The sequence below is a fragment of the Pinus tabuliformis genome, chromosome 1_1, assembly GCF_031772625.1.
Source record: "Pinus tabuliformis cultivar Carrire ecotype Pingquan chromosome 1_1, CPIR1, whole genome shotgun sequence".
NCBI lineage: Eukaryota > Viridiplantae > Streptophyta > Pinopsida > Pinales > Pinaceae > Pinus > Pinus tabuliformis.
In genome coordinates, this window is record NC_142297.1 from 992,572,011 (window position 1) to 992,595,942 (window position 23,932).

Consider the following 23,932-nt stretch of genomic DNA (forward strand, 5'->3'; position numbering starts at 1 on the left):
TTTTGCATCTTCCGTGCCATATTTCTTCAAAATCTGCTTGAGATACTTGGTTTGAGACAAGAAGATCCCTCCTTCCTTTTGTTGGATTTGCAGGCCAAGAAAATATGTCAATTCTCCAAGCAAGGACATTTCGAATTCTTTCTGCATCACCAAGGCAAAGCTTTGACTCATAGATTCTTCATTGCTGCCAAAGATAATGTCATCTACATACACAACAAGTATTAGCAATTTGTCATTTTCAATTTTTATATAAATATTGCTATCTGCTGATCCTTTTGAAAAACCTTGTTGATGAAGATATTTGTCCAAACAATAGTACCAAGCCCTTGGAGCTTGTTTAAGACCATAGAGAGCCTTTTTCAGTCTGCATACAAGATTTGGATCATTTCCAAGAATGAAACCATCTGGTTCCTCAATGTATACTTCTTCTTCTAAGTCTCCATTCAGAAAGGCTGATTTCATGTCCATTTGAAATACTTTGAACTTTTGAAAGCTTGAGAGAGCAAGGAACATTCGGATGGCCTCAAGTCTTGCAACAGGAGCAAAATTTTCCTCAAAATCTATTCCTTCTTGCTGCGCATACCCTTTACAAACAAGTCTTTCCTTCTTTCTAATTACTTCCACATTTTCATTCAACTTATTTTTGAAGACCCATTTTGTCCCTATAACATTCTTATCCTTTGGTCTTGGAACCAACTCCCAAGTGTTGTTCTTTTTGATCTGCTCAAGTTCTTCATCCATTGCTTTGACCAAACATTCATCTTTGCATGCCTCTTTTACATTTTGTGGTTCAGTGGAGGAGAGTAATGCCAAATAGCTTGAAGCTTCTGCAATTGTTCTTCTTGTTTGTACACCTGCTTCTTTCTGCCCCAAAATTTGAGATTCTAGATGATTCTTCTGAACGTACCGGGATGGAGTCTTCTCTTCTATCCTTATCTGTTCCTCTGGTGCTTCTTGAGGTTCTTCTTCTTCATCATTCTGTCTTTGAGGGTAGTCTTCATCTTCTTCGATATTTTCATGATTTACTTTCCTAGGAATGTATCCCTTTTCATCAACCACTACATCAATGCTGTCAACAATTCTTCCAAGTCTTTTATTGTAGCACTTATATGCTTTGCTGTGTGGAGGATAACCAAGAAGAATGCCTTCATCTGCTCTAGGTTCAAGTTTGCCAAGTTGCTCATCAGTATTCTTAATATAGCATTTGCTCCCAAAGATTTTGAAGTGCTTTACCGAAGGAATCTCACCATACCAGAGCTCATGAGGAGTTTGAGTGATGTTCACTCGGACATTTGTTTTGTTGAGAATAACAACCGCAACATATGTGGCTTCACCCTAGAAAGTTGCGGGAGTTCCAGACTCATCCAGCATAGCACGAGCCATTTGTTGGACTATTCTGTTCATCCTTTCCACCACTCCATTTTGCTGAGGAGTTCTAGCTGTAGAGAATTCTCTTCTTATCCCATGTTCTTCACAGAAATCGAAAAATTCATTTGAGGTAAACTCCCCACCTCTGTCAGACCTGAGGCACTTAATTTTGTAACCTGATTCATTTTCAACAAAGGCTTTGAAGGATTTGAATTTCTCGAATGCTTCGTCTTTGTGCTTCATAAGTCCTAACCAAACAAACCTAGAGAAATCGTCAATGAATAATATCAAGTATTCTTCTCCTCGAGGTGTCCTTTTCCTAAATGGACCACATACATCTGTATGGACTAGCTCAAGAGGCATGCTAGCTGATCCTTCCTTCTCTGGAAAGTTAGTTCTGGTTTGCTTTCCAAACTGACATGATTTGCATATGGCGTTGTCTAGAATTTTGATATCTGGAAGACCACGAACTGCCTAATATTTGCATGCTTTCCTTATTTGTGAAAAACTTAGATGCCCCAACCTCCGGTGCCATAACCAGTGTTCATCATCCTTGCTCAAATAGCATTGTTGTTGTCCTTCTTCAAATATGTATAGATTATTTGGAGTTCTTCTACCTTTGATCACTGTTTCACCTGTATCAAGATCACGAACACGACATCAGTTTGATCTAAATATCACCTCGGTTCCTTGATCGCACATCTGGCTGACACTTAGAAGATTATGCTTCAATCCATCAACATACAAAACATTTCCAGCTTTGACCTTTTCTTTTAACTGAGCAGTGCCTTTTCCTTTTATAGCTGCAGGACTATCATTTCCAAAAGAGACTTTCTTTCCCTTTTCTAAAGTAGAATATGATTCAAGCTTTTCTTTATCACATGTCATATGTTTCGAACATCCACTGTCAATGTACCATAGATTTTCTTGTCCTTCTGCATAAAATGCTATCCCACATCTTTCTGTTTGTGGTTCCTTTATTCTCCATGTTCTGGTGCTTGAGGCTTGTTCCTTTGTCTGCTGAAACCTGCTCCTGCATTCAGAATCTTCATGACCAAAGTTATTGTAAATAGAACATTCAACTTCATTTTCAAGAGCCGAAAAGTTGTTATAGGTCCTTTTTGTAATCCCGATCATACTTCTTTGTTTTTGAGCTTCTCTAGTCATGATTGTTTTATATGCAACACATTAAGCTGCTTTATGACCAAAGTTATGGCAAGAGAAACATTTCCCATTGAAGAAACTTCTGCGATTATCAAATCTACCGGCCAAATGATTGTAATTTCTATTGTCATCCATTCTTGAAGCAAATTGAGAAGATTTTACCTGTGGCTGGTTGTAGCTTTTGTTCATCCTTAAGACAGATTGCCCCTGGTTTACCTGATAGTCTTTGTTCGTTCTTGATGTAATTCGTCCCTGCTTTACCTGGTGATCTCCATTATGCTTTTGATCATTCCTTCTTGCTGCATCAAGATAACTCTTTGAGGTGGATGCTTGAGATGTTTCTCCATTATACCCTAGACCTGTCTTGTTTAGCGGAGAACGTTGTACATTGATGATCTCATCCAGAGTTTCAGATCCTTTGACAAACTTAAGATTAATAGCCTTTGTTTTCTCAATTTCTTTTCTAAGGCCAACAATTTCACCTTCTAACTTTTCAAGATATTTTTCTTTTTCATCAATTTGAAATTGTAGAGTATCAATGATCATATTCTTTTCTTCTATACATGTCTTAAGTCTAGAAATCTCTTCATAAAAACTATCCACATCTATAGCATCCATGTAATCATCCTCTTCAAATGCCATTAAAAGTTTATAGTCATTACCTAGTTCATCTTCATCACTATTTGATAGACCATCACTGTCTTCATGAGTGTAGTAGCTTTTCTTATTTGCATTATGTTTCTTGTTCCGTCTGGCAGGTTCCTTTCCTTTTTCAATCTTATCCTTATGAGGACATTTGGCAGCATAATGACCTACTCTTCCACAAGCAAAGCATTTAAAAGGTAGCTTACCTCTGAACCTTCCAGTACCCCGTTGAAGATTTCTGACAAAATTTGATTCTTCTTCTTCTTCTGGCACGTAACTTGATTCATAGTAGTCTCCTTTGCCTGAAGCCTTAAAAGCAGCTTCTCTCTTGTATGATGGACCTCCTTTTCTCATTTCATAAGCAGTTATAATTCCGTGTAGTTGAGACATAGTAAGAGTTCGTAGATTTTCCTTTTCTTCTATTGCAGACACTTTAGATTCAAACTTGGGGGACAATGATCTTAGGACTTTTTCAACCACAACAGCCTCTTTTATTTCTTCACCCAAGTTTTTCATACAATTAACAATCTCGTCTACCCGAAGGAAATAGTTAGCCACACTTTCATCATTATACATTCTGAGATTCTCATACTGAATCCTGAGGGTTTGAAGTTTTGCACGTTTTACCTGTTCATCTCCTTCGTAGCTCAAAAAAATCTTGTCCCATATTTCTTTTGCGGATTTATATTGCATAACCTTCACAAATTCAGATTGAGATAGACATCCTAGAAGAGTATTAACCGCCTTTGCATTTGTTTCATATTTCTTCTTCTCAGCTGAATCTGTAGGAGTAGCTGATGGAAAAGTATACCCTGTTTCTATAATGTCCCATACTTCTGTACCCAAATATTGAAGATAGGCAATAACTCTTACCTTCCAATATACGAAGTTTGTTCCATCAAAAATCGGTGGCCTGACTGATGCTTCCCTCTCGTAGTTTCTCATGATGTTAGATCTTCCTTCAAGCGATCAAGCTTCTTTAGAAGGACCTGCTCTGATACCAATTGTTGGAAATAATACTGAGAGGGGGGGGGGGGTGAATCAGTATTATCAAATTCTTATCAATCTATCTTCCTTATTTATACTTTGAATAATTCTTCAAATATTGATCATTACTTTGTATGTCAGTATCATAAAATAATGAGCAGGAACAAGAAAAACAAATAGTCACACAAAAGAACACCAGATATAAGGTGGAAACCCAATGTGGGTGAAAACCACCTGCTGCAATATGTCTCTATCTTCTTTCAATTAGAAACTCCTTTTACAATGATTTTGTACTGGTGCAGTCCTTTACCAGTACGCAGGCTACAACCTGGAGAGAGCTACAACCCTCTCTCGTTCTCCAGCTTCTCCTGGAAGGGAGCTACAACCCCCTTAGCCAAGATACTAGTACGTAGGTGCTGGCCTATTGAAGGCTACAACCTTCTCTTTCTTCCAGGGACCACGTTTCATAAATTTTCAGACTGGATCCATGAACATCAATCAATCATCAAGTATATCTGCATCAAACAATCTCCTTTTCCCAATTAGCACTGAATCAAGTAAACACTTCTCTGACAGCTGTACCCAGAACACAGTAACAGTAACCACACACCAAATTCTGAACCCAGAATACTGCAGCAATAGACAGAGGCAGCTAGATCATAATTTAAAGATATACGCTACTTCAACAACCCGAAACCTGCGTGCAGATCTATAAAGGATAATTCCTTCTTTCAAATATTCAGACACTAATTAACCCAGATTGTCAGATTTATAGATCAAGCATGCGCCTCATATAACAGATCAAAATCATGCAAAGATACTATTATTCAAGCATAAAGATTATGACCCATCAAAAGAACTTATCCTTCTTTATGCGCTAAGGTTCCTCCTTCATTCAGATCCAGATCAACACCATAACCCAATCACAAATATTTCAGATCTAGCACTTATTAGATATTCAATTCATTCGATGATGCTTTGCCAAATGATCTCCTTCCTCTTTTATAGTCTTAGGCCTTCCACAATACCACGGTCCAAAACCATAGGATCAAAAAACTGTTGGACTAATACCATGAACCAACCATGAAAGTGCATGAGATCAACACTTTTGGATGCAATACCACGAGCCAAAACCATAGGATCAAAAACTATAGGACTAATACCATGAACTAACCATGAAAGTGCATGAGATCAACACTTTTGGATGCAATACCACGGACCAAAACCATAGGATCAAAAACTATCGGACTAATACCATGAGCCAACCATGAAAGTGCGTGAATTTTTCTCTTCATGAAAGGGACTTTTCTCTGCATGAAAGTGCATGAACTTTTCTCTACATGAAATAAACTTTTCTCTGCATAAAAGTGCGTGAACTTTTCTCTACATGAAATAAACTTTTCTCTGCATAAAAGTGCGTGAACTTTTCTCTACATGAAATAAACTTTTCTCTACATATAAGTGCATGAAATTTTCTCTTCATGAAAGGGACTTTTCTCTGCATGAAAGTGCGTGAACTTTTCTCTACATGAAATAAACTTTTCTCTGCATAAAAGTGCGTGAACTTTTCTCTACATGAAAGAAACTTTTATCTTCATGAAAGTGCGTGAACTTTGCTGCACTATAATTTATCATCTAAGATGAGTGGGTTTCCATCAAGTACAACATATGTATCATAATGCCAACAATAATCTATTGTCCCCACAATATACTTTAAGATCCTTTTTGCAACCTTCCAATGAGAAATATTAGGTGATTGCATAAACTTGGAGACAAAACTTGCTGCAAATATAATATCAGGTCTAGTTGAAGTGAGATATAACAAGCTACCAACTATACTTTTATACAGTGTGGAATCAAAATGGTGGTGCTACATATTCTTCGCTTAGTTTTGTGCCTTGAGAAATTGGTGTATCTACAGGTTTGCAATTGGTCATTCTGAACTTTTTGATGATATCATTCACATTTTATTGCTCACCGACAAAAGTTCCATTAGCATATTGGTGAATTTTAATGCCTACGAAGTATTTCATGACTCCTAGATCTCTCTTATCAAACTCTATTTACATTGCTTCTTTGAAATATTCTAACATCATATTTTTGGTATAAAAAATATCATCTACATAGAGGCATACAATAACAATTTTACCTTCATGCATTTTGGTATACAAAGTTTGTTGATGATTGCTTCTCCAAAAACCACTTTTGATGAGATAGGTCTCAATGCAACTATACCAAGCTCTTGGAGCTTGTTTCAAACCATACAAGGCTTTCTTCAATCCATATACCTTATGTTCCTATCTTGGAACTTCCAAACAAGGAGGTTGCTCTACATAAACTTCTTCTTGCAGTATACCATTTAGAAAATAATATTCTACATCAGGTTGATAGAATTTCCATTTTTGTTGAGTGTTGTGGGCAAAATGGTTCTGAAAGTGTCTAAACTTGCTATTGGAGCAAAGGTTTCACCATAGTTGACACCAAATTGTTGTGAGAATCCTTTGGCAACCAACCTTGCCTTATGTTTCTCAATTTCTCCTATTTCATTCAGCCCGGTCTTATATACCCATTTTACATCAATTCTAGTTTTGTATCTTGGGAGATCATCTAATTCCCAAGTATGATTCTTCTCAATGGAAGCAATTTCATGGTTCATTGCATCTACCCAGTGCTTTTCTTTAACTGCTTCTTCAAAATGAATTGGTTGATATGAAAGAAATGCAAACATATTATGTTGGTCAAACTCATGCTCTTTCTCATATATTTCTCAAATGCTTCTTGCTTTATGATTGTCTTATAAAGATGTTGAATCACTGGTGGATTCATTGCTTGAAGATGTACCATTTTTAGAATGGTAAGGTTCTTCTTCAACCTGTAATCTTGGTGGTTGTGGTGGATAAAAAGACCAACTTGAAGATTCATCAACATGATCAAACCAAGATTTATTTTCAAAAAGCTTTACCTCTCTGCTTAAAACAAACTTCTTTGTAACTAGATTATAAAGTCTGTAGGCCTTTCACTGCTCACTATAGCCTATGAAAAGACATCTTTCACTCTTATCATCAAGCTTCTTTCTTAGCTTCTCAGGAACATGTGAAAATGCTACTGATCCAAAAATTCTAAAGTGAGATAATTTACCTTTTTACCATCCCATGCTTCTTGACGTATTTTATCTTGGAGAGTGGTTGTTGGAGATCTATTGAGAACGTACATTGTTGTAGAAACTACTTTAGCCCAATAATTTTTTGACAACTTCTTATCACGAAGCATACATCTGGCCATGTTCATGATTGACTAATTTTTCCTTTTTTCTACTCCATTTGGTTGTGGAGTATATCTTTCTGTGTTTTGCATTATGATTCCTTGTTGTTGAAAAAAATATTTCAAGTGATTGAAGTTGTACACTCCTCCTCTACTGGATCTGAGTACTTTCAAAGGCTTTTCACTCTGCTTTTTTGCTTTCTCTTTGAATTCTCTGAACCTTGAGAATGTATCTGATTTGTTTTTCAGAAAATACACCCATGTCTTCCTGCTATAATCATCAATGAATGTCAGAAAATAAATACTACCACCAATATATTGTGTCTGCATTTGGCCACATATATTTTTATGGACAAGCTCTAAAGGCTCTTTTTCTCTAGAGGGACATGTGGGAATATTATCTCTTTTATGCTTGGACATAACACAAATTTCACAATTACAGTCTTTTTCATTCATAATAGGGAGACCAATGACGATTGACTATTTCTGAACCTAACTTACACTTGTGAATGGTATGTGGACATATCTATAATTCCTTTCACATTGTGTACAAAATACTATGAGAGACTTCCACTTCTAAGAGTCAAAGGAAACATCCTATTCTTGGTTTTTTCAACATTTGCTATCAGTCTTCTACTGGGAGGTTTATTATAGATATAACGCGTGTTCCCTTTAAATATTACATCATAACCATGCTCCATGAGTTGTCCTACACTAATGAGGTTATGCTTCAGATTTGGAACATAATAAACATTAGGAATGTATTTTTGTTGATTCTGTTTACTAAGAATAGGAACATTACCTTTTCCTTCATCTTAAATGCAAGAACGATATCCAACAGCAATTTCTGATGTTATGGAAGCATCAAGATAAGAAAACATATTTTTATTACCTATCATATGATAGCTGAAACCATTGTCGAGCAACCAAAGATCCTTATTGTGAGTGTCTTCAGAAAGATGGCATGAAAGAAACATTGTTTTAGACGATTCCTCTTCATTATTGGAGAGATGGACATTTCCTCTATGATGATCTCACTGTTTCCTTTTGCATTCATGTTCAGAATGCCCACATTTCTTGTAGTAATAACACTGGACATTATATTTTCTCCATGCTCTACTTCTTTGATTTTGGTTTTGTGCAGGTCTCCATTGCTCTATTGCATGATGATGTTCCAATTTGCCTCTACTTCGACCTCTTCCTCACTTGTTTCCGCCTCTATATCCTCTGCCTTTGCCTCTGCCAAAAGAAAGTTGTTCTTTGAACACTTGTTCCATGGAATCTTCTATCAAGTTGAGTCTTATTTCATGTGCTAGAAGCGATCCAGTCAATTTTTCTACTGAGAAAGTTGTAAAATATTTGGATTCAAAAATGGTTGTTACAATCATGTCATATTTCTTAGGCAGACTTCAAAGGACTTTCTGAACAATTTTCTCATCTGAAATGGTTTCATCGATGAGTTTGATCTGATTGACTATTCCCACGACTCTAATCATGAATTGATCCACATTTTTTGTGCGAGTCATCTTTAGGGTTTCAAACTATGATCTCAATGTCTGTAATTTCACTGTCTTCACTGTATCATTACCTTGATACGCAACTTTCAAGATTTCCCAAGCTTCATGTGTTGTGGATGCGCCAGTTATCTTGTCGAAAATAGAGTCATCAATTGAGTTTTGTATCCAACATTTGGCTCTGTGTTGTTTCTTTCTGAGTTCAATAGCTGCATTCCTCTGATTATTAGTCATGGTTTCCCATGCTTCTTGAGTCGGCTCTACATATTAAGTCTGAAATGTATCCCAACACTCTTGGGCTATGTAGAGTATACGGCTTAATGACCAAGGCTGAGAGTCCATATATTTGCCACCATTCAATGAACCAGTCTAGTGTGGGGTCTTCACGTTCTAGGGCCTCTACTGTCATTCCTTCAAATAGAAATGAGGACTGTACAGAATAAAATAAGTTGGCTGAACAATTTTGGAGGTTCATGGTTGTAAGGAATGCTTCTTTTTGTCCGTCAGGATCATAATCATTCTGATGTAGGTGGTTATCAAACCTCTGGAGTGTGATGTGGCAACTTGTCATTCTGTCATCATCCTCATCATCTCTTTCAAGAGTATAGAGTATGCTGCCAATGTGTTCCAAATATTCCAAAGCCTCAATTGATTCTTGATTCATTTCATCTTGCATTGTTTCTGTCCATAGATAGGGAATATCTTCACGGTGTCTGATTTCTTTGATTGGATACCAATCTAGATCATGAATAAGCACTGGAATTTCAAGCTCATAGCTTACCCATCCATTGGGTGTTTCAATTTCAATAGTGCTTTCTCTTCTCCTGAGATAATTACATTGTAGACTTAGTATTGAATGTTTAGCTAAAAATTCCCTACTGAGCATATCAACAAAATTGTTTTTGTCTCCTTTCACAAATTCTATATTGAAGTTATATTGGCTGAGCTGCATAATCCATCTTACCATGGCAGTGTCCTCAAAATCACATTGTGAATGGAAAATTTTAATGCTTGGCAGTCTGTTCTAACAGTGAACTTAGTGTAGATAACAGAATCCCTGAATTTTGCTATTCCCAAGCAAACTGCTCTAAGCTCCTTTTTCAGACTTGACCAATTCAATTGATTCTTGGCCCAAAGTCCTGATGCATACTGGCAAACTTCAGTTTCATTTTTGTTGTTGGGGTTCTTTTGCCACAAAACTACTCCCCATCCTTCATATCTTGCATCTGTCATTATGATTTTCTCCCATTCTTCTCTGATCGGGGAGAGTGGCTGGATACTTCTTACCTTTTCTTTTATTGTCCTGACTGCCTGAGTGCAGTCATTATTCCATGGAATTGGATCTTTCTGAAGCCATTTATTTAACAACTTTCTTTCTTGTGCACAATGCTTCAGGAACTTAGAAATATAATTCAAACTTCCCAAAAACCTCTGCAACTGAGTTTTATCTTTGATTTCATCAGGGAAGTGATCAACAAAATTTAAACTTCTTTGGATTACAGTATAAGATCCATACTGTATGTTGTAACCCAAGAAGTCTATCATTGGCCGGAACAACTTCATTTTGGATTCTGATAATACTATACCCATTTCTTTGACCCTGCGCAGAAAGATTTTTAGATGTTTGATATGGTCAGCAATATTATCAGAATGAATCAGTAAATCATCAATGTACTTTTTCAAGAATTCCTCCATTCCTTCAAAAGTCTCGTCCATTTTTCTCTGAAAGGCTGAGGGGGCATTTATCAGACCGAATGGCATAATGTTCCACTCATAATGTCCCTCAGGCACAGAGAATGTTGTCTTCCATTTATCTTCTTACTTAATCCCAACTTGCCAGAAACCAGACTTTAAATCAAATTTGGAAAATATCTTTGATTTTGATATTTGAGCAAGTATGGAAGAAGGCTTAGGCAGAGGATAGGCATCATAATCCAAAATACTATTAAGAGGTTTGTAGTTAACAACCAACCTTGGCTTACCTCTGGCGATCTCAGCATGTTTATTAACATAAAATGTGAAACATGCTATTGGGCTTTTACTCTTTCTGATGAGTCCTTTTTTTAGGAGATCCTTGATTTCTACCTTGCACATTTTCATCTGATCTTCGTTCATTGCCACTGCTTTAGATCTCCTCAGCTTTCCGCTGAAATCCTTCTTAAGAGGAAGTTCCACTTCCTGCTTCTTGATATGCCAGAAGGCATTTGGGTCATCTGAACAACACTCTTTGAATTTAGCAGTGAGGTCTGCTATTTCAGAGGCATATTTTCCATTGTCCAAATGTTCTTCTGTTTTTAAAATTTCCTTCTTCACTTCCATTTTCGCTAAGAGGTTCTCCAATCTCTCAATTCTCTTTATTCTATTAGGCGAATTGGAGTTTATGAATGGAAAGAAGATTTCTTTATTTCCTAAGCTGAAAAAATAACCATACCTTTGGCTATTTTCATCAAGCTTTGCTCCATGCTTCTTGAAGTTCTGGAAAAAGGGAGTTCCTAGATACATAGCACAGTCTATACCTGGAACTATTGGACAGACTAAATGTACTCCTACTTCATTAGTCGGGAAAACATCTATCTCTGATTCATGTTTAATGGCAATTTCACCACTTGCAGTAATGACTCTGGGACAGGCAGTAGGTCTTCGTAGATGCATACTGACCACTGTATTGCTGACAATGTTTAATCTTGAGCCAGTATCCAACAATACTTTCCAATACTCAAACTGTCCACCAATCTTTACTTTCATTTTGACACAATACATTACATCTCGGCTCATGGTATTGCATCCAAAATCTGTTCTATCTTTCTCTTCCTCTTCTTCTGGACTATTTTGCTGGTGGATTTTTGTGATAACTGGTTCTGAATGAAAAGTCCAGTTTTCTGTTTTTCCTGATAACTCTGGTCCTTGTGAGGTTGAGGTAGAGGCCCATTGAGCATTCAACAGTCTGACATTTAATTCTTCATGTTTTTCTATACACAATCTTCTATTGTCTTTAATCGTTTTTCTCAATTCTTTAATTGCCTGATGAACCGCAGGCAATGTTTGCGGCAGGTCTTCACCAAAATCTTCATTCCTGAACTGCTGAGTCAGAGCTTCAACTGAGAATAAGGTGGCAGGAGGCACATACCCTTTATTAGGAGACTTCTTTGATTCAGCAGGTGCTTGCTTCAAATGTTCTGTTAACAAAGATTTGTACATATTCTTTATTTGAGGCTCAGTAGCATTCATCATTTGTGCAAATATATTCCTGTTGGTCTCATCATAGTCAGATTTCATCATTCTGACTGCATTACATTTACAGACATCAGGGTCACTGCAATCACAATCCCTACATTCTGTGCAATGAGGGTCCCTGCAATATTCATCTTCAGAAGTATCTTCAGAATCAACAAAATTCAAATCATGTTCTGATTCTGAATCAGAAGATATTAGTTCATCACAGCTACTTGGTAAATCAAAGAAATTTATTTTTCCCTTTTTATTTCTATATTGGATTTTCTTCTTTGATTTGTCTTTCTTCTTGTTTGGACAATTTGGAGCTGTATGGCCTTTCTTGTTACAATTGTAACAAATGATTTCTTTGTCTTTAGAAAACATCTTTGTATGCTTGTAAGGTTTAGCTTTGTGATGTTTTCTTTGTCTTTAGAAAACATCTTTGTATGCTTGTAAGGTTTAGCTTTGTGATGTTTTCTTTTTGGTTCATCTTGGGAAAACTAGGAATTCTTTTTGAAATGCCTTTTCTTTCTTTATCTATGCCCCTCAGAATCGCCAACTTTGCCAAGGTGCCATTGCTTACAAAGCTGCTGATAGCCATGGGGCTTTTTAGGATTAGTAGTTGCTCTAGCAATCTTCATTTGTGAGCATAATTCAACAATGATGGCCTCAACAGCTTGCCTGATTATTCCAAATTTATAATCACCAGCCTTCCTTGGTAATTTATTAACAATAGTAGAAGAGACCCACTGGGGAAGAGATGCTACAAAAATTTCCTTCCATTTTGGCTCAAGGATAAGATCTGGAGTCAGAGTGTGTAACCTGTGAAGGAATTCATTAAAGTATTCTTCAAAATGTTGCATATTATGCAACTTCATGGCAAGCAAAGTAGTAGTTGTAATGTCATTGGTTATTTGAGGGAAACTAATGAAATTGATTGTAATGCCATATAGGAGACTTCCTATCATATTACTGACCGGCATATGGGTGACGGGATCCATGTGGGTAGATCCATATTCATTAAGAATAGTAGTTTGTTCCCAAGATGTCAAAAGATTTGGGTGTTTGAGGGTTTCTGCTTTTAGCCAAGAATCCAAAGTGCCCTCAAATCCTCCGATAATCCTCCTGGTGGCATTAATGGGACCTATATCATCTGCAAAATAGGTCCTATAACAAATAAGCATGGAATGCAAAACAGACATAATTTCAGCTTCAGTGCAATTGTCTATATTCCATGAATATGTAGCATTAGCAGACCAATCCTTATGATATTCAGATTTCATAAGGTCTCTACGGTCAGGTGCAGGATTCCAGGTGGTATCCCATTGGGATCTGGAAGATGTAGCATTTACTTGGACTTCATCATTTTCAGACTGCTCTCTATCTGAGATAGAGAAATTATGGATACATGCTTCAAGATCTTCAATTTCTGGCTCAACATCAATTTTATGAATACTTTTATCAAAATTCTCTTTTTCTTCTTCATCTTTAGAAGATGAACCAAATACAAAATCAGAAGACTCTTTGATGGTTTCTTCAGGTTCTTTAGATCTTGAGATTGCTTGACTAGGACTGAAGAAACTGGGATTGGCAAATAAAGAATAGGGATGAGTAGAGGTAGGGGTTGGAAAGGTTATGGAACTGGGTGTTCTTATGAGACTTTCCACAGAAGGAGTAATAGAATAAGGAACAAAAGTCTTGGGTTCTAAAAATAAGGTTGTTGACTTATAGGCTTCTACCCGAGGCTTCTTTTTCAGAGATTCTACCCCTTGTGATACTTCCCAAACTTGTTTTTTACAATATCCAGGGAATTGCTGATTTTGTCTACCTCTTTTCCATGAGCAGAGGCAGCATCATGGATCTTCCTTTCTGTCTGTAAAGACAATCTGTCAAGACTCTGGGCAAGAGCCTTATCATTTTCTGCTGAGTAGTTACACTGCTATTCAAACAAACTGTGTTATAATCTTGTTTTCGCAAAATACTTTCAAGCATAACCTTCATTTCGGAATCAGCAGTTTCAATACTCTCAAATTTAGGTCTGACAAATTATTCAAGACTGGACAAGGCTAGATTAGTCCAGTTGGTAGCAGCAATTGAATCTCTTGCTACTAAGGTGGGATCATCTGAATGTGATGGAAGTAATTTTTACAATTTTCCATCTTGTCCTCTCATCACAAAATTCTTCCAAGGGGGAAATTATGTATCTGTCTCCAAGAGATTACCATCAAGGAGTTCCCACTTGTGTTTATTTGGAGTTCCAACCAGCATCATATTTACATGGAGCCGGGAACAAATTTTTCTTAGTAATTTCTCACCTTCTGTTTGGACAGCAATTTTGCAGAAACGTCTTCATTCTCAAAAACCAAAGTTTATAATTTTTTCCAAACTGAATCTGTGGCAAAGCGCTGGAGAAAGCCATTTCTTTAAATGCAAAATGTGCACCTTTTCTTTTAAATCTCCTTTTAAAACTTAAAAAAAAAAACAAAAAAACCAAAAAAAAAACAAAAACATTTTCCTTTCCAAATTTTTGTTTGAAAAAAAAAAAAAAAAACTTAAAAAAAAATCTTTTCCTTTCCTAAATTTTTATTTAAAAGAACATTTTTAAAAAAATATAACAAAACCTCTTTTTAATACTCCTTTTTAAAATATAACAAGGCCACCTTCCTTTTTTAAATCATACGTTTTCAAAAAAAAATTCATTAAACATACAAACGTATTTTGAAAGGAGTCACGAGTACCTTTCTTAAAACTCGTGAAGTTTGACTTTTGAATCAAGAATCAAAACTGGAGCGTTTTGTCTGGTACATTTGCCGTAAATTACTATAACGCATTGTTCATCATTACTATGGAGAGTTAGGCCGTAACTAACGTGAGATTTCATCTAACTGCTTAGCGTTATTCACGTTATGACTCCTGGTGTTTTCAGTGAGCGTTATTAACGCTCTGGTTTGACTCCGGGACAGCGTTATTCTCTCAAAAAAAATGCAATTCTTCTTCTAATGCAGACTTTTGACCTATTCTTTCTCTTCAACGACTTCGCAACAATCTTCCTTTTCGCAGTAGGAGGTCTCACGGCTGCTTCACTTTGCTACAATCTCTATGGCGAATCTCTGCCTTTTTTTGGTGAATACATACATATATGAAGTGCTGCTCTCAACGAGTCTTATTCAACCTCACTCTATTTCTGTTGCTTTTTCAAAGAGTCTTACACAGTGTAAAGTCTGATAGTGTAAAGTCTGATACCATGAAAAAAAATGAAATCGAAAAATTGCGTAGAGATTGCTCTTCTCAATATTGAAAATGATTAAATAGATTACATTCTAAACATCAATCATAAATAACTGAAGTAAAATTCGACACCTATGGAGTAGAGAACTCAAGTAAAACTAAACTGCCTATAACACTTAAACAGAAAATAAAATAAAAAATAATGACACTTAACCAACAATGAAATTAATACCTCAACAAAATGTAATGTAAAAAGTGTAAATATCATAGAACCTTAGCGATTGGGCCATCGGTCAATATTTGTGAAGCCTAAAGTGTTTTAATACCTTACGTATAAGATGATTCGCTACAGATTTGGTAATCAACGAATAATTGTGTAGCTTAAATGTTTTAATAAAGTACAAATAAAATGTTTTGAGGAAAATATTATTAACAGTTAGTTCAAGAACGCAAAATCGATTATTTTAGCGTTTGGAAATTAACATGTCCACGAAAATTGTACTTCAACCGTGATACCTTGCAAATGTGGTCAGGCAATGCTTAGTGGAAATTAGAGTTATTACTTTAGCAGTAACTCATATATTTTCTCAATTGTAATTTTAGTTTAGTTGAGTTACCTAGTTTAAATTGGAATTCGATACCATATTATAAAAAATTGAATATAAAAAAATTACTTAGAAAAAAATTAGATAATATGTATCTGAAACATATTTTGGATAATATATATTTTAAACAATTTCCTTTATGCAACAATTATGTCTTTTGCTCATTTCCTCTTTAATTTATTTTAAACTTTAAATAACTTTTAATTTTGAATGATAAAGACATTTTACGCATAAAATTCTAAAAAAATCACATTTTCTCTCTCAAGCTTATGTTCTTTCCAAAACATAAATCTGAAATCTTTCCATAATTTCAAAACTTAAGTAAAATCCTTCATAGCTGCACATTTAGAAATATTTAAAATTTCCTTTTTTCGAACTTTTTAACTAAAATAAAATTGGAAAAAAAAAAAAAAAATGCCAATTTCACAATTACTTGCATTACATTTTCTTCTAAATGGTGGATTATACTTCACCCGACGGATTATGCTCGACCTGTGGAAAAAAAAATCTATGAGAAACAGAATATGATTTACTCATCACACCAATATTGTTACCTTTTATAGTAACTGACTATTTTATTATAGTAACAAGAATATAAATTATTCTAACGGATTTTTATGGTGCTCATATTGTTCATGTAACGTATTTCTTATGACTTTTAATAAATGGTATTGAATATAATTTCAACCACTTGTTAGCTATATTATAATAGCTGAAACAATACACAAAAAGACTATTTTATTACAGTAACAAGAATATAAATTATTCTAACGGATTTTTATGGTGCTCATCTTATTCAAATAACGTATATCTTATGACTTATAATAAATGGTGTTGAATATAATTTCAACCACTAGTTAGGTATTATAGTTGTTCATCCAAGTGTCATAATTAATTGAGTTCACTTTGGGTTGTGGTTCAGCCTCTCTGCATTGATTTATTATTCATATCTCGATCCAATATAATCTTGAGAAAATCACAAATAACTAATGGTAATTTAAAAATAAAAAATAAAAAAAATGAATGGTCAACGCACTTACTATTACGAAATTGGGAAAATCAGTGCAATGATATGCACCCGTGTGTATAAAGAACAAACGGTGGAGCTCGTCAGGGTGAAAGAGCTCGAGTGGGCCGAGGCACATATGTAACACGTTCATTTTTTTTACGCTGCATGCAATAAAAAAAATTGGTTAGGTTAAGCGTCATTGCAATAGCCAATTCCGTGGCCGAAAATGAAAAAGGGATCACAAGACTAAGAGTCGATTGTGAATAGAGCCCTCATATCCCGTGGTGAAATGCTCCATTGTTAAACCCTCTTATCCTTTATCCTTTACATGACTCCCCTTATTCGTTTTTCATCAAAATTCTTTTTTAAGTCTTTTTTCTTAAAAGATGTTTATTGGAAAGGGAACGAAATTCTTTTTTAAAAGTCTTTTTTCTTAAAAGATGTTTATTGAAAAGGTAACGACTCTTTCTAAGAGAAAAGGAGCCAAAGTTTATATCTGGGAAATAGAGCATTATTTGAGAATTTTAGCGTTTTACCATAAAATTTTATTTTATTCCAAGAAAATTATGTGAGAAAAAGGGACAGAATCACAATGTAAGATGAAAAAGTCATTGACAATTTTCAAAAAGGAGTTTTATTCTATTATTTAAGGATTTGAAAAACATTTTGTAGGGATGTTTTAAAAAGGTTTGTGAAGTTTTAGTTTTAGTCGAGGATTTGTAGATTTGTCTTTTTTGTAAAATTTGAGCAGCAGAGCAGCCATAGTAGAAGTGCAACCACAGGCAACAGTTATGTATGCAAACTGATTTACTTATTGAGTCATAGTCAACCAACACTTAACAAATCAGAAAAACCAAGATGCTGAGAAAGTTGAAACAACAACAAAAGATGTATGAAAATGCAAAGACAGCCAAAGAGGTTTGGGATACCTTTGACATGAATTTTGGTGTAAGGGGGAGTTATTCATTTGAAGATGAAGAGTTTGGTGAATCCCATTCTGCTCAGCGACAAGTGAATGATCACTATGAAAAATTTGCAAAAGAAGTAGAGAAGGAGCACATAGATGCTAGTGAATCCCATTAATGCTCAGCCACAAGTGAATGATGACTGTGATTGCAAAAGAAGTAGAGAAGGAGCACACAGATGCTCGTGAATCACATTACGCATAGCTACAAGCGGATGAAGATTTGATAAATCCAACAATAGACGACTTTGCTGATGACAATGAAGCTTCCATTGGAGTAGCCAATGTTATGGTGAATCCAACAATTCAATTTGTTGATGTTAAATTTGATGAAAACTTGTTGCCTAATGATGAATGGTTGTTGATGATGCAACAAAAATATTATATTGACATGATGTTATTGGGTGAGAGAAGCTCACTTGAGTCTCAAAACCAAGTGGAAGACAAACTGTTTGCAACAGCGCATGTTAGTAATGAAGTCAAAGACACAGAGACATAAACAAAGGCAGAGAAGGAAGTGCAACAAGAGAAAGGTCTCATTACAGAGCAGAAGGAACAAAAACAATATGGTTCTGCGGATGTTTTTACACTTACAGTTGATCTCCAATGTGCAGGTAAATAGGACAATTATGAAGAAGAGTTAAATTTTCTTGGAGCATGATTTGCAACACCATGTTTTGATAAATTATGTATAAAAGTTGTAGAAATTAATGTTGAAGAAAACATAGATGATGAAAAGATTAATGATGTTTTCATGACATAGAGTGTTTAAGAAATATTTGTTTATTAGAAACTTATGTTGCAGCAGAATATTGACGATGAAAAGTACACAACATAAGATGACATGTCGTATACAAATACAAGACAATTTTTTAAGAAGTTCAGGAAATGCTCAGACAACCTAGAACAATGAAAGACCTGCACCAGCGAATGAAGAAACTAAGGTTTGAACAACAACAAAAAAAAGTTGAGCATTTTAGAGGCTATAGGATTTCGAAGAAAAGAAAAAGAAACTGTAATTTTTTTAAATTGTAAACCTAGCCGAGACTTAGACCAACATACATCTTAATTAATTTTTTATGTGATTGTAATTATGAAAAAGTGTTGAGAAATCTAATTCTAACCACATGCTAAGTGTTATAGCTGTCCATCCAAACATCACTGTTAATTGAGTTCAGTTCAATTTGATTTAATCATTTATTATGTCTCCAATATAATCTTATATTACTGTTTTGGAATATTGAGGAAAAAAATTTCGCTCCACGACTTTCATTTTTTGTCACTATTTGTTTCACCCATACAAAGGCTAGTACGAGTCGACAGAATATCGTGTAAATAAATGTATGTTAAAAGTCCCCGATTAATCAAATATGTATGAAACATAATACTTTCCGGTCTCTACACATTTGATTTTTCCACCTTTCCGCTTCCAATATCCCAGGAATCCGTACCTTTGTTGACAAACGATATGTTTACCAGGGAAATACAGCGCTCACTATAATGCTTTTGGTTGGCCTTTTCAATTACAATTACCAAATAATTTGAATAATTATAACATAGATGCTTCAGAACTAACTCTCAGGCATATGTGGTGTCTTGGCAAGAACCTTCAAATTTCACTTCATCGAAAAAACTCTACATATTTGATTTTTCTACCTTTCCTCTTCCAATATCCCAGGAATCCATACCTTTGTTCACAAACGATATGTTTACGAGGGAAATACAGCGCTCACTATAATGCTTTTGGTTGGCCTTTTCAATTACAATTACCAAATAATTTGAGTAATTATAACGTAGATGCTTTAGAACTAACTCTCAAGCATATGTAATGTCTTAGCAAGAACCTTCAAATTTCACTTCATCGAAAAAATATTCACAACCATGATTGCTCTTGTGCACTCCCAATAATTATCTTAGACTTTATAAAGACGTCAAACCCATGTAAAAATATCCCACACAAATTTAGATTAAAAAATACAAATGGCATACTTTTTTATAATATGTTGTAAACCATAATTTACGGTCATCTAATTGGTATTCATCTGATGACTCACATTACCTTTTCATAAACAAAAAGCTAATAGTTTTTTTACAACACACACAAACTACATACCTTTTATAGTAAGTTGCAAACCATAATTCACCCGCATCTAAATGGCACATCCTATGACTCTTAAGACATATCCACAAACAAACAAGCTAATATTTATTTAGAGCACACTCAAACAACCAAACGTTCGATGGTACTCACTCTATGACTCTAAACACCAATCCATAAACGAACAAGCTACTATTTATTTACAACACACTCTGAATGTAACTGGGAGTGGATGTTGGAGTTGTACCTCCCACATTCAATACCATAGTTTCTTCACGAAACATTATCTGTAAGGACTTGCAGTCCTTAAACACTCCGGCATGAAGTGTGATCGTGGGTGAGGCTTGAACGAATGACGGTTGAAGTTGAACGAGCAAGTGCAGCTGTGGTTGGACGAAGTGCGAGCTCCCTTGATATGCGACGATGTGTTATGCGCATGGTATAAGGATGGGCGAGCATGTTTATATGGGGTGGAGTATGTGTTAACACATATGGAGGCCGACTTGAAGATAAGAGGCTTTTGCGATGAAGCAAGGGTGTGGGAGAGGTCGGATGGGCAAGCCACGATCTCCCCCTTCAACGCATATATATTGTAGAGCGTTGGAGCTCATTTGGACATCACTCATATGCTCAACATCTGTGCTCAAGGAGTAAAGGCGCAGGTATACTGCGTAGAACTAAGGAGAAGAGGCGTAGGTTGGGATGCACCCATTCTTGGGCTTGGTTGCACGGTGAAGACTCGCTTAACTCGGTTGTGGGTGAAGGGTCTGGGCAGGAGCTTCCAGCAGTTGGGTGAGGGCGTGCACGGGTGTGTGGTGCCCGGGTTATGCGACGGAGTGCTCAACGGTGAAACGTTGGTGGGTGCCCGGTTTGTGCGATGACTTAGCACGGGTTCCTGGGTGACTCGGGTGAGCGCCCGCCCATCGTGCAAGTGTGCACGGTGTGACTTTTGGTGAAGTGTTGAGATTGTGAACATAGGTGTGTCTCGGGCAGAGGCGTCCACGTGTGGCGACTTGGAGGCATGCTTGAGTTGGGCAAACAACATGATCGTGTGACAAGGTGAACGAAGGGTTGCAGAGTCATGCGGCGACCGTGCGGAGGCACCGACGAGCTGGGCAACCGAGTTTGCTGAAGATTGTAAATTTGGCTAAGTATGAAACTTGGAGTTTCCAAGTATACTTGTAAAGCTTCAAACTTGTAAAAGATTGTATAATATATTATTCAGGCAGACCCATTGTTCAGGGAGTTGCCCCTCCCTTTATACTGTGCAATTGTGTTCTTCGTTTATAATTGGTGTTGATAATGAATGTGTATGGGTGTTCATTGGTATAAAGGAAACATTAATAATACTTGGTTGCGAAACACAAACTAAGTAGGAGTAAGTGGTTAGGCGTAGTCCACAAACATAAGTATTGGTGAAAAGAAAGTGTTCAGTGGTGCCGCACCTCTCTAAGAGTGGTTGAAAGACTACTGCAGGTGTAGGGGCATGATAGGTGGTATCAGAGCTCGGTTGGAGCTGGTGTTAGAGTAGTGTTTCTCGTGACGAAGTGCAGGTGTGGGTACACTTGGAAGCTTGACAATTGATGACAGTGGAAGCAAGTATTTGCAGGTGAAGGAAGTTAGTTTCACATACAAGTGGAACAAGGGCCGGTTCATGGTTGCAGGGAACTTGGTGAAGCTGGTGAATGGTGAAACAAGTTTAGCAGAGGTGAAGCATCGTGCTTGGACTAAGCTGAACGACAAGGCATGGCAGGCTTGGAAGAATGCGAAGGGAAGCTCTTGCTTACCTTATACAGGTTGAAGTGGATGAAAGAAGAGAATCCTCGGATTCGAAAGGAACTTGAAGTCTTGGAAAAAAATGTTGAAGACGAACTTCTTCAACTTGGTTAGACAATGGAGCAAGATGAAGTTGCAGATTGTGCTGACAAGGAAGAGGAAGTTGTGATGATTGAGGATGTTGCAGATGTGACAACGATGGAGGATGAACTTGAGATTGATCAAGTTGGACCAGGATCGTGCCGTTTGCAGACATGGATGAATGGGGAGACTCACATGGAGGAGCCTCATGATGATGATGATGAAGTAAGTATTGATACTTGTGTTTCACTTGAGCATTTGGTAGATGGATCGTATGCATGGAAGGGCAAAGTTAGTTTGTTGATGCAGGGGAGCATCCTACCATGGATGACTATGATGAGACCTTGTATGGAGAAGCAAGGATTGTTGACTGTTGCAGGACTTGTTGGGGTTGTTTGTGACCTTATGGTAGAAGGTACAGAGGCCCATGACAAGGGAGGAACATGATGATCGTTGCGAAGGATGGGTCATGCTTTAGCCATATGAAGAATTGGCTAAGTGCCAGGCATGACTCATGGATAGATTGAAGAGGGCACACACTTGAGGTATGATGATGCTTGGGTGGACTTCTCATGGCTGAGACCAAGACCAAGTCTTGGTGGAACCTTCAGTGGGGGAGGTATGATGGAAGGGACTCGTGAGGATGATGATATGGTTGGGTGACCGAGTTCACTAGACCGAAGATTGCAGACTTGGATGAGGATGACCAATTGTTGTGATGGGTCTACTTGGTTGGAATACATGGGCAACTTAGTCATGGAAATTAGGTTGGTGACATGGAGCATGGCAGTCTTCTGCAGGGACATTATGCAGGAGCACTTGTAGAGGTGTCACTTATGGGCATCCAATGAGGAGTGCCAAGGCAGGGATGTTGTGCAGGTAGATTTGCTGGTGTGACATGGGGATGTTTTACTTATGAGCCAATGAAGAGGTTGTGCACTCTTGTGCAACAAGGCCATGGACTTGGATGGAGCTGTGAGCAGACTATGGAGCATTCCTACTACATGGAGAGCTGAGGCATCTTGCAGAGACCTTTGGGCCAAGACTTGTATGTTTGCTAGAGTGTTGGTTGGAGATGACTCATGGAGCTCATGATGACATAAGGTCGTGACTTCCAGGGAGACTTCATATATAGTGGATTTGGAGGATCTAATGCATTGAGGAGCTGAGGTCTGAGACTTTGATGAAGGATGGGGTGCATACTTTCAATTACATGTATGGGAATGGCTTGAAAGGTAACTTGATGTGGAGGATCGATATGAGACACTTTGAAGTGATGGAGTTACAACGATGATGATGCCTTGGTGACTACACTTGGGCATGGGTTGAGCTGAGACTCAACTACTTTTGGCACATGGGAGCTGATTGATCTATGATCATGGGCAGCACATGGATAGAGGGGACAAGTGTATACTTCTTTCTATGGCAGACTTGAGGGATGGCACATTGCAGATATGATGAAGGTTGCTTCATGGACCTGGATGTGGCACATCGAGAGTCAGAGTTTGATGAGATGGTCTCTTCATATTGAGGAGGCACACATATGGATGATGATGTTGGGATAAATGTGGGTGATTTCAGGCAGCACATTGGTACCAAGCATCATGGACAACATGTTATAGATGAGATGAGGACTACTTCATGGACCTGAGCATGGCTTACTTATATGGAGATGGATTCTTGATCGAGTTGAGGATGTGACAGGGTATTCTGAGAAATAACTGATGATGACATAAGGATGTTCACTCTCATGCTTTGAGCGTGATGGTTGGATTAGCTACCAAACTAGTTCAGACATGGGGTCACGAAGTGTGCAAGAGATGTGTTAGCATTGTGTTGGAGTATCATGGCAGCAGTTCACATGATGGCGACACCTGGTGAGGTCGACATGAGGTTGCAGGAAGCAAGTAGCTTGAGATGGAGGGGCCAGCCTTCCATTATGGGAGAGCAGCATGTGGAGATTGCGACGAGATGGTCGATGGTCATGGATTGAGATGATTTTCGATGTATGACATAACG